This window comes from Puma concolor, chromosome B2, assembly GCF_028749965.1.
Source record: "Puma concolor isolate L17-30 chromosome B2, mPumCon1.1.hap2, whole genome shotgun sequence".
NCBI classification, from domain to species: domain Eukaryota; kingdom Metazoa; phylum Chordata; class Mammalia; order Carnivora; family Felidae; genus Puma; species Puma concolor.
Genome location: NC_141671.1, coordinates 147819638 through 147839792, shown reverse-complemented (window position 1 = coordinate 147839792; position 20155 = coordinate 147819638). Strand labels below are relative to the sequence as shown.

The 20155-nt window shown below is 41.7% G+C and overlaps 1 protein-coding gene and 1 long non-coding RNA gene across 3 annotated transcripts in view; both read left to right on the top strand.

The window, feature by feature from the left end:
* Positions 1 to 20155, top strand: part of PRKN (parkin RBR E3 ubiquitin protein ligase) — a 1357610-nt gene that overhangs the window by 323627 nt on the left and 1013828 nt on the right. The window lies entirely within an intron of this gene.
* On the top strand, positions 788 to 18699 carry LOC147581356 (uncharacterized). Its single transcript, XR_015251707.1, has 2 exons — positions 788 to 18240; positions 18476 to 18699. It is a non-coding gene; the product is annotated as an uncharacterized LOC147581356 (long non-coding RNA).

Genomic DNA, 20155 nt, shown 5'->3' with positions numbered 1-20155 from the left:
CTTCCTGATGTGATAAATGCCTGGTTGATAACACCTCCCATTCGCGGAGGGTGACGGTGCTCTGTTATTGACAATTGAAGGCAATTCTGCGGGGGGAGTTTTATCCTCCTTCTTTAACAGCAGACCGAACCGAGGCTCAGAGAAGTTGATGCCCCGAGGTGCACATCTGGCAAGCGGTAGAGGCCGGATTCCAATGGGTACGTTTAACTCCGAAGTTACTGCTCTTGCCACTGCATGGCAGCGCCTCTCCTGTGTTTTCGGTCAAAACAGATTGGTTATTTGGAAATAGTTTTAGTGACTGGGGCAAAAAGTGCCCTGGAGAACAGAAAGCAGTAAGCTTGGGAGCGGGTCATGCGGGCCGTAAGGGTTGTGGTTAGAGACCCTAGCTTTGCAGGTGATGTAGCCTTGTTAATAGTGAGAACTTCCTGCTTCTGGCTGTGGGGTAGACCCATCAACTTGAAAGAGTAGATTGAGAGGGGAGGGAGGGAGACAAAGTGAGAGGTCACTGTGATCACCAGCAGAAGTGCGAGGTAGTCGGAGCCAATGGAGAGAAGGCTGGCTCAGGAGACTCCCAGAGTCAGACCAAGCAGATCCGGGGATGCCTGATGTGGTCGGACGGAGAGGAGAGTGTGAGGAGGACAAGAAGGTGGGGACACGTGGCGTGGGCTGAAAGGGGAGGGTGGAAGAGTGGGCGGGGTGGCCAAGAGCGTGTCTGAGAAGTGTGTGTGTTGGTAGGGGCAGGGGCGGTGGGGGGCTGGGGGGAGGTTGGCCTGCAAGAAGACAGGGGACAATGGTTTTTCTGTCCCTGAGCTTTATTTTGCTTGCCGGTGTCTTAAACTTATTACAAGGGTATACCGTTTTTTCCTAAGTGAATAATGGATATTTGCTTGTCTCTGTGATATAATATAGATACCCCTGTTTTCAGAATATTGTGCTCCTTAGAGAAATTTCTTGTATGAACTGATAACATGTCATATTATAATGTTATCATTGTCCCTTATTTTGAATTAATTGCCCTAACAAACCACATAAGCATTTATTTCACTACTTACTACACAACAGGCCAGATTACATATTCTATTAGATGAAATATTAAAATTGAGCACATCCGACAATGTGCAGAATATGGCAACATAATTACATTTTTTTAAATGTTTATTCATTTTTGAGAGAGATAGAGCACAAGCGGGGGAGGGGAAGAGAGAGAAGGAGACACAGAATCCGAAGCAGGGTCCAGGCTCCAAGCTGTCAGCACAGAGCCCAACTCGGGGCTCGAACCCACAAACCGCGAGATCATGACCTGAGCCAAAGCTGGACGCTTAACCGACTGAGCCACCCAGGCGCCCCATGGCAACACTAAAAGATGTTGCGTCCAAGTACAATATGCTGGTAGGTTTCTTATACCCTATTTGTCTCTGGATATTGAATTGCTTTGACAGCTGTATGCACAAGTGAGTCCTGCAGGGTTTCTGTTTAAATTAAAGCTCCCAGACGGTGTCTCTTCAACTGAAACAACAAGTTCACCTCAGAATCAAGCTCCTCTGCCCGGGCACGTTAATCCGAAGGTCTAGCTGCCTCAGAAAAAGTCTTTCTGAGATAAAAAGCAGATATTGTACAAGGATACTGTATGGAATCCAGATGCTTCCTTTTCTTTACACAAGTATTTTTTTTTTTTTTAAGTGGCTGAAAATTCATTACGTCCTCATACTGCATTGCCACAATCGTAATGGGAGGTAATGTATGTCTCTGCTGGGAGGCACTGAGGCACCTGCTGAGAGCCAGTCCGCAGAGCCCTTTAGGAGAACTGTTAACTGTGCAGGCTGGACATGGGGGGGCAGGGGAGGAGGACAAGGATAGGGATCAGGATGGCCTTGGAGAGGAGAGTTAAAGGGATTAGCCCGACCCTGACTGGAAGATTTATTTTGGAACTCAAAGTAAGTAGGATAGTTGAATTAGTATTTCTTTAGCTTTGAGGGGTAGAGAAAGAGAAATCACACCAAATACCCTTCCCTACCCCTTACAACCTCCTTAAAGCACATGGAAAGTAGGGAATGTAATTGCTGAGTATGGGTGAGCATCCAGTTTCTCCCTCAGGGCCTTTCGAAAGCATGATAAATTGAGGACCCTGCTCATGGTTATAGGAGCCATGTGGGAAACAAAATTTTATGAATCATGCAGTGATAAGAAACTTTGCAAGTGGTGGTACCAGCTGTCTTCAGAGCTTGCCCATATAATGGCTTTCAAATTTATGGTGTTTTAAAGACCACGTGGCCAAACAAAAGTAGGCCAAATATAGCCCAGAGGACTCCTCTCCCCCAGCATTTAGACTTCCGAGAGAAATGTGAGGAAGACATCTCCCTGGCTTGAAATTCATAAGGAGAGGAGAGAGCAGAGAGCTGTGATATATTCAGGTTGCTTGAATAAATGCCTCGTTAGCTGTTTCCTGGATACTTGAAATGGGGGTCCACACATGAGTCCTGCCTCTATGCCTAGTACTGGGCTTCCGTGGAGGGAATGGTGTCTCCTCTGAGTTTGACCACATGTGGCCTTCCCGAGACAGCTGAGCATGGTCTCTTTCAAGCTCTCATCTGTGTGCGTTTCTGAGGGACTGTCTATGAGGGATCCCCGGATGCTCCTGCAAATTTAGGGTACGGGAAGCCTAGCAGTCTTAAGTACCTCCGCTTTCGTATTAGGCAGACCTTTCCCTCGGCATGTTCTGTTTCTTCCTTTAATCAAGTCGAAGCTCCTTTAACAGGTTTCGAGCCTGCCAGGTCGAAGGAAGACGATGTGAACACCATTGCACGTGGGCACTTGATAACCAGCCTCACTTACCAATCTCATCATCCTGAAAATATGAGACTGATTGTGGCAGATGAAAGCTTGAATCATCACGTCTTAAAATGAACTCGCTTGTTAGGAGTGGGAAGTTACTTCTTGCCAATGTCATTTGCTCTTGCTGCAAATAAGCTGTGGCTTGGAGGTGTTCAGGCCTGCAGCAGTCCACCTCTTGGAAAATATACCACGCTGCTCATCCAGGAGTTGCCACTAAGCTGAACGAGGTCCCCTCTTTGATCATTGTGTGGCCACTTTCCCTGTTGGCTCGGATGAGACTGATAATCGGACCCAGGAAGAGTGAGAGACAGGGAAAGTCACCCTGGCCAACCAAATGGATTGTTTCACTCAAACGTGGACTGTAGATCCAACTCAGTACTTTCCTTTTTCCCTTCTAATTTCTGTCCCTCTTCTGTCCTTTTAGTCCACAAACAGGAAGAACAAAAATAAGCAAACAAACAAAAACAACAAAAAACCCCACAGGTAGGTCATCTATTACTTTCTCTCAGCATACGTTTATAAATACAGCTTGATTTCATGATGTGGGAAATATTCCATTTGAAGGTGCCACATGTGTGCAGATGAAGAAAGGAATGAATTTTACCCAAAGGGGACTAGGTGAGAACCATACTCTGCCCTGGAAAGACTGGGGATTTTCTTGTTCTTTGTCTGTTTGTTTTTGCTGGTTTTTCCCCCCAAATATGTGATGCTTCAGTTCCAGTGAACCCTTCTTTCCCCCTTCTTGCCTGCAAACCATATAGCTTTCACTTGAAATTCCACGTTGCCTCAAGCATGTGTAGTTTGGAGTATTAATAACCAATACGTATGAAAATACAAAGGCCAACTCCAATAGACATGGGGATTTAGGAATCTTCTGGGTGATTAACTCATCTTCATCCTCCCAATCACCCTGACCCCCGTGTCTGGTTTACCAGTGTAAATGTTAGAATATGACTTATGTGCCTTTGAGGTGTCTGAGCACGACTGAGAGTTTCAACTAGATTTGAAGAGAATTTCAGTCTGCACCTGGAGACGCTAAAGGAGATGCTGGGGGGGGGGGGGCACATCAGGACCTTCACGTGGGGAGCAAAGAATATCCACTTTCTGGGGTAGAACCCACTGCTTGCTGTGCTGTAAGGGGCCTGGGACCAGTCCTCTGGAGGCTGTGCTCTCCTTTCTTGACCACCCAGTCATCCCTAATTATCCAGAGCTCAGACCCGCCTTCCATGCATCACAAACTCAGAAAGCCCCTCTAGCTTACTATTATGCAAACTTGGGTTTGAGTGTTCCTTAAACTAAGTTATAAGGAACGGAAATGCACTTTAATGCCTTGGAGGAAGGTGGTTCGGAGTATAAGTGCTGGAGGAAATGAGGAGGAAGAAGAAACCACGCTTCCTCTGAGCACTTCCTGCTAGGATGTATTACGGCTGGGACATCAGTGTTCACTATATTTAGGATCTTGTTAGCTTTAGCGGCTCCCTCCAGAAGTGGGTTCTCCATCCAGCCCATGACTGGGCTATCGCCGTCTCTACTTTTGTGCCTGGACCCCTGCCCGCCTTTACTTCACCTTCCACCTCCTGTTTTCTCCCTCTCCTCTCTTACCTCATGGTCTTTCCCTGTTTGCTGTCTCTCCATCCCCCTCTCTCTCTCTCTGTCCATTTCTTGGTGTCTACACTACTTCACTTGTCTAACGTGTTCAAGTATTTAACATTCAGACTGTCCGAGTGAAGCCTGGATTCCTCGGTGTAGTAGCTCTCCTCCGTGAAGTGCCCTTGGTGGGCAGGGTCCTTAGTCCCAGGCTGCCTTTTGGCCCAGGTGATGACTTAGTCTAACCAGTGTGATAAGGACAGCGGAGTCCTCTGTACGAAGGGTGGCCAAATGTACAGCAGGAATGCCCGCGTGGCTGTTTTAAAGAGGGTGGAGGCATGCCTGTGTCAGAGATGATGACAGTCGGTCTGGGGCTCCCCGCCTGTGAGGATCTGTGTGCATGTGTGTGACCATTTGGGTGACATAAGACAGTCAGACCCTCTAATTTTTCTTCCTTCCTTCCTTGTGTGTAGGTTGCATTTAACGGTTCCAACTTCTTTTATAACCGGTTAAGTTCAGCGTATTTTAGGGAGGCAGAGTCATTAGGAAAAGCAAAATTCCTTTGTTAACCCAATGATTTTATTTATTTTTTTAATAGACAAATAAATCTTCATGGTCATTGCCTCATTCAGTAAGACCTTCCATATGCTTCTATGTGTGCGTGGCGTAAACAATAGAAAAATGAGTGACACAGAAGTATCTAGCCAACCAAGTAGCAAAACATTGCAACACGTGCTAAGTATTTAAGTGGAAATTTGAACAGGAGGTTCTGGCCGCTCACAGGTGAGGCTGGGGTGGCTGTGAGGTTTGCTGGAAGATATTTCATTAGAGCTCTGAAGAATAAATTCAAGTTTCTAGACATACAGGGAACAGACTGGGGACTCCTAGCTTGGGGTTATAGACTAGACTTGAAGCTTGAGTTCGTGTCTGCCCAAAATTAGTTACAAAATTATATTTACATGTGTATATGTTCTATGTCTCTATGTGTAGAGTGTGTGTGTGTGTGTGTGTGTGTGTGTGTGTGTGTGTGTGTGTGTGTGTGTAGAATGTCTCTAACATATCAGATTTCCAATTCTTGTACTAAAAGTTTTTCAAAACCATTTTGTAAGTACTGAGTGCTCCATTTCTTGCGTTTTAACTGCTTCCTGAGAAACGTATGTGCCCGCACCAGAGGATAAAACATTTGCAACAGATCATTCTGTGGTGCTGCTGGGCCAGGGAACTTGTATTCTTTGCACATACAACCACTTACTAGAGAATAAAACAAATCATTCTGTGCAGTATATGGAACGTGCTTGTTAAACCAGGCCAAGGCTTTTCGGTAGGTACCCGACACACAGAGAAATGGACAAAACCAGGTAGAAGCTGATAACTCAACCTCCTGACCCCCACTCCAGCTCTTCCAGACACGCAAAATGAGCCTGAGTGATTTTTTTTGAGCTGTCCCTTGAGCCACTACCTTGCTTCAGCTTCTGGTTACCACCTCTGCTCCTCCTTGAAGGTCTGTGATGGCAACTGTGTAATAGTTTTCTTTAGATGACCTTTCTCCTGTATCACTAAGAACAAAGGATATGTAACAAAAGTATTAAAACTCTGTAGGCGTTTCCCACGGAGGCAGTTTTGCTTAGATAGTCTGGCTTCAGTCTTTCCTAATCTCCTCCACCTCCTTCTTTTTCAAATCCCAATAAGATTTCCTAATTTGTGACATACTCTTATTACACCTTTTAGCTTCTTCTTTTTTCTTTTATTAAAATTTTTTTTAATTTGTATTTATTTTTGAGAGAGAGAAGGGAGAGAGTGAGAGCAGGGCAGGGGCAGAGAGAGAGGGAGACACAGAATCCGAAGCAGGCTCCAGGCTCTGAGCCATCAGCACAGAACCCAACGCTGGGCCAAACCCATGAACCATGAGATCATGACCTGAGCCAGGGTCAGATGGTTAACCGGATGAGCCACCCGGGCACCCCTAAAAAGAAAACTCTATTTATTGGCACAAAACTAGGAAATGCATTGTCTGAGAAGCACAGTCTATTTACTCAACCAACACTCAAACAAAACAAAACAAAACAAAACAAAACAAAAAAAAAAAAAACTGGCTGCTTTCTAGCCAGTAAGTGGTAAACTTTTCAAATGGCTAAATTTATCTTTGGCTACCCAAAATTTCTCAAAAGAAAACTAATCTCGCAATGAAATTATAAGTGAAAGTCCCAGTGAAAGTAGCTATTATGTTACTACATACACATAGTTTGATAATTTGAACCAGTATTTTTCAAAGTATACTGTAATTTCAAAAGTGTTGTACCGTTATTTCAAAATATATAGTCAAAGTCTCATTAGCTGTCACTAAGTGAACATACTGTGTCCTGACTTGTATCAGTCTCTGAACATACTCTCTTCTGACTGTGTTAGTCTCTCAGGGTCTGTTAATACTGGTGGATTATTCCCCCCTACACACACACATGTGGAGGGACTTCGGATAAAAGTATATGATGTATGTAGGGATAATTCCCTACTCCTGTAATAGTTTGCAACCAAATAAACAAAATCAGCATACCTAGGGAATCTTCGGTTTCACATAGTATTTTTGCAGCTCAGATTTCTTGTTTCTTTCTAAAATTATCCTTTAAAACAGTGTGATGAAAGAAAAATCATGAGCTTTGGTGTCAGCCAGACCAGATTTCAAATTCTCCTTCCAAGACCTCTTTGAATGTGATTTGTATTCTTATCAACGGGATAATAATAACCATTTTACAGAGTTATGAGGATTCAGTGTAACATATGTGAGTGCTCTCCGCTCAATGAAGGGAGCACAGTGGGCACTTGGTAAACAAGTGTCCCAGAGTCTATGGGGACAAATGTCTCGATGTTTACTGATGTCTCTGGCCTAGAGGCTCGCATGCAAATAGGAAATTAAGAAATAATGAACCGCGTGCGGACTCATAGCCACTTGGCACTGGCTGCAGCCAGATCTTTAGCCAAAGATTTTCACTGGCCACAAAACGATGCGAAATCTGCCGTCCTGGTTTCTCCTCCTCGCCGTGCTGGGTCAGTAAACTGAAGGACAGGAAAGAAGAAAACAAATGTGGGAAGCCAGCACGTCCTTCACGAGGACAGCCAGAAGAATGTTCCAGCATGTTCCTAGGTGTCAGAGGCTGGGGGTGGGGTATCTGACGGCACTGCGTACCCTTGAGGAGCTTGATCGACACCAGGGAAAGGCCCCTGTCAAAAAAGTGCCGGGACAAAATAATCCACAGCGTCAACCGTGCCCTGCTCATGTCTCCACACCACAAGCTCATTTGTTTAAAAATGGGGGGCTTTCAAGATCCTGTAGAGCCGCCAGGTTTGAGGGAGGGGGGAAGGGATTGCTTTTAAGAAGGGAAAGTGAACACAGCGTAATGACACGCTGAGCCCTGTCCCCTCCCCTGTTGGCGGCACAGAATGGGAAATAGAGATGATGGGCAGAGCAAAAATAAAGGTTAGGCCACTCAGGCGGGGTGCAAAGTACCTCTGCAGAATGGATGCTACACATAATAATTGCTAAGTTTAACTGAATGCTTACTACATGCCAGATAACACTCTAACTGTGTCCTTTCATCTGGTCTTCACGGCAACTCAGGAGGTAAGAAATCTTACTATTGTCGCTTTTACAAGTGAGGAGACGGAGGTCGGAGATGCTCGGTGAGTTGTCCTGATGGTCGTGGCATCAGGAAGGGAGAGAGCCAGGATTCACAGCCCACCTTTCCCATGCCAGAACTCAGCTGTAATAGCTCTTTGCAGGCAGAGTCCTGTGTGAGCTGGCAGGCAGGATTCACAGAGCTGCAGGAAGTGGGCTGTGAGTCACCAAGGGACATGCATGATTAACAGCACCTGGTCACCAAACTGCTTTCTAAAGAGGAAGGTTCCCAGTACCTGCAGGGTGTTAGTTTGCTGAATGAGCATTTGGGTTTGGGCCCAGAGCTGAACTGCTTGCAATCATACAGGAGCGCTTAGCAGCGTCCCTTCTTCTCAGAACTGTCCTCAGGAAGTGCTGTGTGGCTCCTAGGAGCAAATGTTGAACAAATGGGTTGAAAGCACACCAAATTATTACCTCACCCTGAGCCCAAAATTACTCCCCTTCCCTGGGTGGCCATGTGTGTTGGTCTGGTTTTGACCTGGGTCTGGATGTCTGACAACTAGTCATGGCTATTGGGGCCAAAAGCATTAGTGGTCTGGCGGAGAAACCCACGTACAGAAAGTGCCCGCTAGGCTCATAAGTTCAGAGTGGCCATGTTCCATGCTCAGATGACACCCAAGAGCCAAGCTGTTGGTTTTCAGTATCATTCAGTAAATGACTTTTTTCCAGAGACAAGAAGTCCTATAGGACTCTTTGTGAACTACTAAATATCCCAACTGGCTGCCATTAGTATGCCAAAACATGTAACATCTATTCTGGAGATGCTGATAACTCATTTAGTTGCTATCATTATATTCATGTATACTACTTTGGTAGGCTGGAGAGAGAAATGTCATATAGAATAAGTAAAAGCAAATTTTACTTTGGCTTTGACGCTAGCTTTCCCTTTTATATTCTTCTTTCTGGATGAATTCCGAATTCACCTGCTTCTCCCCTACCCTCAAAAAACAAAAAAAAAAAAAAATTACAGTAACCATTATGTTATCTTAATGGGGAAATAGTAAATACCACCTTTCAGGGCTTTCTGTCTTGTAGTGAAATGTAGTTTAGGAGACTGAAATTGTCCCCTAGACCTCAAGCCAACAAAATAATGAAACAAAGATGGATAATTTTAAAATGTCTAGTTTCCTAATCCCATGTTCTTACCATTTGCTTTTAGTTATATTTATATTTAAGTACTACCCCATTTTTTCATCTTACTATATCAAAACAATGAAAACAACAACCTGAATTTGCAAAGGTCAACAAGATACATCTCTAGGAGAGGCAGCGTCCAAATATGTCGACTGAACTTACCTTGTCAAGGAAGATCATTCCTGACAGCAGTAAAACAAATAGAAAGAAAGAAAGAAAGAAAGAAAGAAAGAAAGAAAGAAAGAAAGAAAGAAAACAAGCATGGGAACGAGAGATTCAGTCAACAGCTGAAGCTCATGTCAGAAAGGAAAGAAATAAAGACAAAATGTCCTAATTGCACTGGAATTTGCTATTAAACATTTTATGTGGCAAGAAAAGCCTTCTTAATAGAAAAAAAATGTATATGTTTTAAGTATTAGACCCCCCAAAAGAGTAGGTGGTCATTTGATGATAAATAGAGATCTGGCTGTGTTTATTCATTGCAAATCTCAAGCAGGAGGTTACCTGATTAGGAAGGTTTCGCTTTAGCATCCCCATGACAACTGACCCAAATAACAGAGACACGTATTTTCTGATACAGCAATGAGATCTGGGAAAGGGCACTTGTGAGGTTGCTTAACTCAGGGTCTCAGGTTCTGCCCATCCACTGAGCTTTCTATGCAAAATACGGACAGGCTTTCTAGGAGAAGAGAGGTTATTTTTCAGTTACTATGGAAGAGAGGGGAGTTTACTTAAACATCATTAATTTTCCCGTTGTGGGTTTCTCAATTCCTGAACACTGACATCTGTCACTGATCTCTATCTTGGGGCTCTGGAAGTGGATAAGACTTGAAATACATTTAAATTACATACTCAGTAGACTGCCAGTTTTAATTTGAAACACACATATTTACTATTTTTTTCTCCGTGAATAAATAGGACCCTAATTTAACTGGCTTTATTAGATGCTGAACGATACAAATGGTTAATATTTTTGTGGAATGTGTATAATTATATTGCCAACATCAATTGGCTAATGATCCTAATATTTTAAGAAGGTAGTGGATAGTATAAGAATCACACCTGATGTTTAAGGGTAAATTTATGGCACTTATAGCTTTTAATCATCCAGAAAATTTGCTCAAGCATATTTCATATTTCCTGTGTATTTCAGAGTTTCCTACAGTAGGGGTAGCACCTATAGCTTTTCACTTTCTACAACTGTCTTTCCAGTATGCTCTCTTGACCACAGACATAATTGAATGGGATTTGCCAATTAAATATAAATATGTCAACACAAAAACTTAATCTAAAAAAGTGATCTGTTCTGTTTCTATTTTGTGTATGTATTAAAATTAGTTTTTGAAGCTACACTAAGATATAAATGTAACCATTATAGGTTGACTTGACCTACTAAAAATTACCTTTGCAACCAGAAAGCTTACTCCAATGAAGGTTTAAGCTTCTGTGAAAATCAAAGAAATGGAATAAATCCCGTAAAATGTGGATGGGGTAGATAAGAAATCATGCCCATTGCTGGTGTCCGTGCTAAAGAAGAAACTCATGCTGATGTTTTATTTTTGGTGGCGAAGGAATTGTGCTGACCTCTAATAGAATTAGGCTAGTGTTATAAGTAGCCTGAGTGAGGAACAGGATTGGCTTTTAATATCGCTGAGAAAAATCACTTGGTTGTTGGCGTTAACAAACTGTTTTCCGTTGGAGAAAGTGTTTGACTAGCACTGAAAAGTGATGGGTAGGCGACGAGCTAGCAGCTACTGGTCATTTGTGTTAAGAGGAAATACTTCTGGTCTTTCGACTTGCTGTTTTTAAGATGTTCTATACTTTCAGGTAGAAGTCAACTCGCACTTGCTTACGCTTTCCTGCCACCGTGCAGAAATGTGAGATATGTGAAATATTGTTACCGCAGTCCTGCAGAGAAAAAAATAAAAAAGTAAGATAGAGTAGCTCTTCGACCTTTAATGTTTCCAAACATACTTGTGTTTTAGGAAGTAACCATAATTCTAAGTCCTGATAACAATCAACATGTAAATTCCTGGTTTGCAGCTACCACAAGAAGTAGCAGACCAACGGAAAGCAGTCTGGTTACTGTTCACGTAGGCACAGTAACATCCTTAACTCTCCGGATTGTTCTGGGAAAGTGTCTTACGATCCTAAGAAGTCCGGTTGTGCGCCCGCATACACTTAACCTGACTATACACCCAAAGGTGCGAGTGCTCTGGAAACACCCTTCCCACAGCCCACCCACCCTTGTCCCCTTTGTGCGCCCTCACACTTGGCTTGGTGGTGGCAAACTACATTTCCCATCTTCCCCTGCCAGCTGGTTCCTGTTACCTCCTTCCAGTAGATGGAAAGGTGGGAGAGAGAAAAACACTAATTTTCTCTTTCCTCATCCTGCTCCGTGTCTGTCTTCTGACTCCCTCCTGCTTCTGGACGTGTCTGTGGTCCTTCTCCTCTGCTCCTCCGTGGCTGGATGGCAGATCCTTGGTGTTTCCTCATCTGTCTCTGTGGCACCCAGCGTAGCAGCACATTCTCAGGGTATCTCATGAATTCTGACAGAACTATTGCTTCCATTGAAATTGCCCAGTCCTGAGGGCAGTAGCCACTTCTTACGGTTCCAGGTTAATCAAATCTCACTCTACTCGTCTTTTTCTTGGCTGTCCTTCCAACACTTAAGAAAAATGTTTATTTATTGATAAACATTTATTGAGAGAGAGGAGGAGGAGAGGCAGCGAGGAGTGGGGGGAGAGAGAGAGAGAGAGAGAGAGAGAGAGAGTATTCCAAGCAGGGTCCATGTTCAGCACAGAGCCTGATGTGGGGCTCTGTCTCATGAGCATGAGATCATGACCTGAGCAGAAATCGAAAGTCTGACACTCAACCGACTGAGCCACCCAGGCTCCCCGTGCCTTCCAAAACTTTTATAACCAACTTCTTATATGCAGTGCACTCTTACAGAAATGCTTAGTATGGCTTCTTTTTTTCCCCCTCCTGGTAGGATTCTGCCTCGTAGCTGGTGGGATAAATGGATAATATAGTACAGCCTGTCTTGGAAAGCTCTGAAAAGAGCCAAATAATTTACGCTTTTCTCAGTGAGTCCACATTAAGAATATTCTGGGAATGTAATCAGAGACAGTCCTGGAGATTTTATGAGTGAGGGTTGTCATTGATAGGTCATTATTTTTTTCAATATTAGAAACAGGAATTAACTGTCACAATAGGAATTATTAAAACATACAATTAGGATATACCTACACATTAAAATAATATCATCATTAAAATAATATTTGAAAAATATTGACAAGGGGTGCCTTGGTGGCTCAGTTGGTTAAGCGTCCAACTTCAGATCAGGTCATGTTCTCGTGGTTCGTGAGTTCAAGCTCTGCGTCGGGCTCTCTGCTCTCAGCACGGAGCCTGCTTTGGATCCTCTGTTCCTTTCTCTATCTGACCCTCTTGTGTTCTCTCTGTCTCTCTGTCTCTCTCTCTCTCTTAAAAAATAAAATAAAATAAAATAAAACATTAAAAAAATAAATATTGACAAAAGAAGTTTTTATAGCACAAGAAGAAAAGATATCACATGAAAGTGTATACACTATATGAATGAATAAATGTTTCCATGGACATCCACTTGCAGGAAAAACAGTTGAAAGAAATCACATATATAACAATGAGACCGTCTGGGTGATTTTTATTTTCTTCACCATGCTTTTTTTGAAAATGTCTAAAATGTCTACCAAGGCCATTTTCTAATAAGAAAAAGAGACCTCTACATTTTTAAAATAGTCTTTATCATACCATAGACAAACATCATTCCAGATAGATTTATGATCTAAACTAATCAGCCAACATAAAATAAAATAAAATAAAATAAAATAAAATAAAATAAAATAAAATAAAATAAAACAACCCTCTCTAATCTTGTACAATAAAAGAAGAAAATAAAAATGGTAGTTTCTTAATGGCCAAAGAAAAAAATAGAAATATTTTCAGCAATGATGTATTTGCAGGTGAAACACAAATGTAGTAAATATGTAAAAAGATTCTTGAAGTCATGGTAATATTTACAGAAACTAAATGTTTTGTTTTTTTTTTCTTTTAATTTGTCATATTGGCATTGAAAACTTCATTCAGGAGAAAGAGCCACCTATATAATGTTGGAGGAAATGTAAATTGTCATGAAAGCATTTTAGGGGACTGCACTTGGAAAGTGCCCATGCACATTTCATGTGTGTACATCTCTGGCCAGCAGTTTTCTTCTCGGTATGTCTCCTGTGGACATGCCCGTTGAATGCACTGTGACACAGTGAAGGACATGCCAGGCCTCCGGTTTCTCTGCAGACATTTATTGAGAGCCCTCTCTGTGCCAGGCACTTTTCTCATAAAGGATACATTGGGGAACATCGGACAAAAGAGCTTGTTTATAGCAAAGGGAGCCAATCATCATGTGAACGAAGGTAATTTCAGAGAGTGTGGAGCACAGGGTAGGCGGTGCACCAAGAAGGGACGATGGCTCCTGCAGGTAAATCAGACTGCTCAGCTTGGGATGTCCAGCAATACCTCTCTGAGGAAGCTGGGGGAGCCACCACACGGAGATCTAGGGACAGCCCCTCCACGTGGAGGCCCAAGGTGGGCATTGACACCAAGGACGGAAGCAAGGCCAGTGGGGCAGAGTCGGTACGAGAGGTTCCGGGGAAGGCAGACTCCAAATTGCACGGAATCCATAGGCTGCGATAAAGAGTTTGAAACTTCAGTGTATCATTTTATTTTTGAAACAGTGAAAATCAGGGGGAAATTTTTCAGCATTTGTCAGTAGGGGAAGGGTTAAACCAATTATAAAAGTCACACTGTAAAATACTATCTAGATGTTTGAAAATGGGGAAACAGTTTACTGACATGGAACAGTAGGTGTCGCATGTTATTACGTGGAAAGGAAGCATGTTGCGGAACACCGAATACAACGTGTCACTGAAAAGAGATACACACGGAGAAAGAGTTGGAAAATACACATCAAGTTCTATTTTAGTGGCAGTAGATGGACCTAATGTGGGGTGGCGAAAATAAGTGCTGGTGAAAGGGACTTCCGTTTTTACCCTATACACTTAATTATCATTGGTCTTAGTTTAACTATCATGGATTTGATTTATTACTGAGAAAAATAGAAATAAAAACAACCATGCCTCTAAAAGATAAACTGTGTAGGAAAGCATATTTAGAAAGCTGAGAAACTGGGATAATTTTCAGCCAAAGAATATCCTCTTCCACATACTGGCAGAGAAAAGAGATTTATACTTTCAAGAAGTGCCTTGGGACTTGTAGTTCTTAACGCCTTGCATGGCTCCCTTATGCAGTAAAATCATGAGATGGCATTCTGCAAATTGATAACCAACTACCATATTCCTGTTTGCTTGAGGGTTTTTTGTTTGTTGTTGTGTTTTACGCAAGTGGCTTCATATCTGAACTCTGGCTCAGTTTTGGAATTCAAGCCTTTCCTCCTGCCTCCTGACCTACTTTGTATCCCCCAACATCAGTCATGCAGCCATGTTTTAGTATAAATTTCAGAACACATCACAGAGGGGCCGATTCCTTGCATGTTAAGGTAATCCTTTAAAGGGCACTCTCTAACCAATGTGGGCTTTCAAGATAAGGGACTGAGAGTGGGACTTTCTTCACATAAAAGAGTATTTTGAGAGCCTCCTTTGATGTTTGAAACCCCTTTTCTTCTGGTCCCCCACTTGCCAAAGCCGATACCTTTTTAATATTTGGGAACGTTTTAATCCTGGTCAATTATCATCACAAGAGAAACAGGTCTGGGATTTCTTTTGTTTGAACATGGCAGTGGGATTTGAAAAGGCAGGTTTCTATATCATGAAACTTATGGTAAGTCACAGAAATTTGCTTTAAAAAACAGTTCAGTGTAACAGGAGAGGAAGATAATAGAAATAATTGTTCTGATATTTTTTCACAGAGCGATGCTTCAGCAAAGTGTTCATCACGATTGTTCTTGGAGACATACAGCATCAGTTATTTATATTCTTGAGTCATAGCTGTGAATGTTTGCATATATAGGATTGTCAGGCTGGGATTTGATTTTACACTACTTGCAAAGCACTACGTTGGCGGAAGACAGGAGCTCTTGGGCCAAAGGCAATGCCCTGTATTAACGTGCTGCTCTAAGGTCAGCCTGAACAGCCAGAGATTTGTGTCGGTGCCTCAGACACCCAGGTCCCATGGCAGTGAGGTGACTGCTCGGGGAGTGAATTTGCACCGTAGCTGAGGCTTCTGAGCCGAGGCAATCCACCGCTTATATAACAAGCAGTGAGCAGCCTGCTTTTTGTCCGGGGGAGACACTGCCTTATCTCTTGGGATTGCCACTTGCACAACCAACCTTGAGAAATGGCCTGTGTAGAAGGTAGGCAGGGACCTTGCTGTTGTGGCACGTCCAGTAGGAGGACCAGAGGACCCTTTCTGAACAAAATCATGATTTTATATCATGATATCTAATAGTATATAATTATGTTAATACATGTGTGTGTATTACATATGCATTTTATTTATTTTTTAAAATGTTTACTTATTTTGAGAGAGAGAGAGAGTGAGAGAGAGCAGGGGAACGGCCAAGAGAGAGGAGAGAGAGGATCCCAAGCATGCTCTGCACCATCAGCACAGAGCCCAACGTGGGGCTCCATCCCACAAGCCATGAGATTGTGACCTGAGCTGAAATTAAGAGTCGAATGCTCAACTGACTGAGTCACCCAGGTGCCCCTACACATGCCCTTTAAATAGTCTTTAAGAAAAAATTGAAACTTACAAGATAATGGTGAATAGCAGTGTCGCACTTATTTCTAAGACCAACAAAAGCAGCAACAGCATAGCATAGAATACAGCATAGAAATGCTAGAGGCGGCTGCCCATTGACGTTTGAGTTGTGCTGTCAAGTTTACCCTGACTAAGTGTGGAAGAATAAACAGAATTTCCAACTAGGTATATTCATTAAACACAAAATGGAGGTACATTTAAATACAGACTGCCGTGAAGATATGTTGATTTATACAGAAAAAAAATAAGGTTAGTGGTAACTGAAAATTTCAGCTGCAACATAGAAACTAGATAACAGGACTTTCAATGTGTGGTTTGTTTGTTTTGTTTTTTCCACAACATACTTTGCCCTGTCTCTGTAGGGCACCAATATAGACATGTGGGTGGGCAAGGGGAGTCCAAAGGGATGACGCACTGGCATGGGTACGCCTTGACTACAGCCGCATCCTGTCAGCGGAAACCATTTTTGTAGAAAAATGCCTCTAATTGTACGCAAGGAAAATTTTCATAGAATAATGTTTTCATTGGGTTAGCCCTGTGCCTGACTTCCATGAGTACTTGTTCGAGCATGGATCTGTGGCTTTTCACTGTTTTCTCCCAATTCTTAAAATATCTTCCAATTTAGTCTAATTCAGTTGACAGAATCTTCTTTTTTCATGAAGGGAAGAAAGACTAAATTGAGAAAGGTTTGAGTATGGTTGGTTTTTATTTTTATTCAATTTCATCTCAAATAAGATCACACTGCAAGTTATGTTAAATGACACTTATTTCTGAGAGTTAAACTCCTTCCCCTCAAATATCTCAACGCTTCATTATTACTTTCTTAAAGATAGATAGTAAAGCATTTTAATATTTTGAGTTATGCATTCCATATAGCTGAGATCTGAAATTTATAGCACACTGCTTTTAAATCATGCATTTTATGTGATGGAGCAGAAAAAAAAAAAAAGAAAAACGCATTCTTGAGATGATTTTTGATTTATCATGAATTAGGCTTGCACCCGTTGAGTCAACTTATAAATTGACAAATAGAAGAAACAGCATGTTCTTTAAACCTTCATAATTTATCTACTGAACTATAATTTTATAAATGAATATCCTTTTGATGCTTTCCTTTGGGACACTGCTAGATTTATTTGGCAAAATGTCTTTTTTCTTTTTTTTTGATTTTTCACTTGGAAACATTTATCAAACACAGTATAGGATGTGAATGATTCATGGTTGAAAACTTGAGAGTTACAGAGTCCTTCTTTTTCATAATTCATATAAATGCTTTCCATGTTATTGGGTGGAACTGTAGTTGGCAGCTTTGGTTATGTGGCCCTTATTTGTTATTTGGTCTTCTGCCGTCTCTCCTAGAGTGTTCGCTGGCCTTGAGGTTCAATTTTGACACTAGGCTACTGTTGCTTACAGTTTTTGGAAGCACAAGACCAAACAGGACTCTTGACGTATTACTACCATAAATTTCCCTGTAATTTTCTTTTGTGGAAAAACTTAAACTGAATTTGACAGAGTATCAAATCCATGCACGTCATATTGGCATCACTCTTGCAAAATTCACATGGCTTTTTACAAATAAGGAAGAGGCAATGAAAAGGACAGGCCAGAACATTTTTCTCTGTCTTTCTGTGTTACTCTGCTTCCATAGGCTTAGTGGCTGAAACCACAGACATTTACTTCTGACAGTGGGAGGTTGGAAGGCCAAGATCAAGGAGCCAGCAGACACAGTTCTTAGTGAGGGGCCTCTTCCTGGCTTGCAAAAAGCTGTGTTCTCAAGTGGCAGAGAGAGATTGGTCTGTCTTCTTTCTTCCTCTTCTTATAAAGCCAATATTCCCACCATGAGGGCCCCACTCTCAGGACTTTAACACTAATTAGTTCTCAAAGGCCCTATCATACTGGAGCTTAGGGCCTCAGGGTATGAATTTTGGGGGAACATAGTTTAGTCCACAGTGCATGTACGCTCTCTCTCTCTCTCACTCACTCTCTCACTCTCTGCTTCTCTTATAGCTGATCAGTTGCTCTAAGTACAAAGCTCACTTGCAAAGTGAAAATGTAATCATATCAGCGTGACTGATGTTTACAAGTTATACTTTCCTCAGTGGTGAAGGGCAATTTTCTTCCCAGCTAATAAGATGGATTGTCTTGTTTTACAGCCGCATCAAAAGGCACTGGATAAGGTGCCCAAGTGTCTGATGAGAATATTTCATGTAAGATGAAAGATACTTTTATTTTTATTTTTTTTTTCAACGTTTATTTATTTTTGGGACACAGAGAGACAGAGCATGAACGGGGGAGGGGCAGAGAGAGAGAGGGAGACACAGAATCGGAAACAGGCTCCAGGCTCCGAGCCATCAGCCCAGAGCCTGACGCGGGGCTCGAACTCACGGACCGCGAGATCGTGACCTGGCTGAAGTCGGACGCTTAACCGACTGTGCCACCCAGGCGCCCCGAAAGATACTTTTAAATGCTAGGACTTCATTGTTTGGTTTTTGGTTTTGTTTGTTTATTTGTTTGTTTATTTTCCATCCTAAAGCTGTCAAAAATTTTAATTTGAAAAATCACCATTTTTCTGTGTTGTCTTTCAAATGCCAGTTCCTTTTCCTTTTTTTTTCCATCAAAATATCCCACACCCAGCAAACAAAACAAAACAAAACAAACAAACAAAACAGTTACTATTATTTTTAGGATTCAGAAAAGAAGCAAATAATATCTGACTTATCTAAAGAGTAAAAAGGTGTTCTCTAGAAAATTTCAGAGCACAACTACCTAAAGATCAAAATTCTTTTGAGAGGAAATTCTGTCTCCTTCAAAATCCATTGATTTATTTACTACTTATTTTCAAAGGAAACTGGATAAATGCAAATGTCGTGGAATGTATATGTAAGTGAAGCATATTCCAAGCAAATGATTCACAGAAATAGTAGGCATTGTCTAAGAATACCTTGCTAGGAACACACACACACACACACACACACACACACACACACACACACACACTGAGCATCATGGGTCAAAATAATGAAAAAATAAATTGGCTGTAATTTGCTCTATTGGAAAGAACACTCTTATGTTTTACTTTTGAGGTAATGGAGCCACGCCGGGCAGGAAATCAACCTTTCACTTCCCATCTTCCTCATGCCAGGTCCCATCTCTATGCATAATGTTTAGCCCTGGTTTAATTAAGTGAGAGCATAAGTAGTGAGAATAGCGAAATTTATTAAGAATTGTATGACATAAGAAGACAAGAAATTAGATTGTTTAGGGAAAATTCTGAAGAATAATACTTGTGATTTATTTTTAAACCATTTACAAAGATTTCTTAGGTCACTGCTTTCCAAAGCATGTGCTGTGGCATATTACTCTGCTGGACATTGATGGGTTTGCAGAAAAGAGGATGACAATGAAGTAGGTCTAGCAAACTTTTACTTAAACACGTATCTTTACTGTAGGACTTTTCCAGTGCTACTAATAGGCTAACGTCTATTGTCCACATAATATCCAATGCTTTTAAAACCTATTTGACCACCAGATGCTATTTTTCCTTAGGGCACCTAAATCCTTAGGTGTTGACATGTATTGGGAGGTACGCCAAAAGGCAGGAAGTGAAATCATTCAAAACTATGGTTTTTAAATTTAAAAAGTGTGCTTAGTTACATCAAAGAAAAAGCAGAGATACAGAACTCATGTTTTGTTTCATTTTTTGTTTGTTTTTCTGCTTTGAGAAAATACTGAGGAGATTTCACTAGCAAATTAACTCCTTTAGTCTAAAGATTATTGGATTCAAAGTCAAGTGACTGGATTCTGCTCTGGTACCATCACTAAGATTCTGGACACAATGACTGAACATCTGTTAGCCTTAATTTCTGGCTCCCTAAAATGAATTGACCAGTTTATGGCTCTCAAAAATCCCACCTAGTCCTAATTTACATGAAAAGGTCTATGAGGTTATAGAGTTAGACAAATAGTGCAATTGTACAAATATTCTGAATATCCTTGACAACTAAAGCTGGGTATTTTATGCAGCCAGTCACTTAAAAATATTTATTCATTTATTTTTGCTCTTTAATGGAGCTTCCATGTAAGTGTATGTGTTTGTATGGGGTACATGGTCTGAGGAAGTAG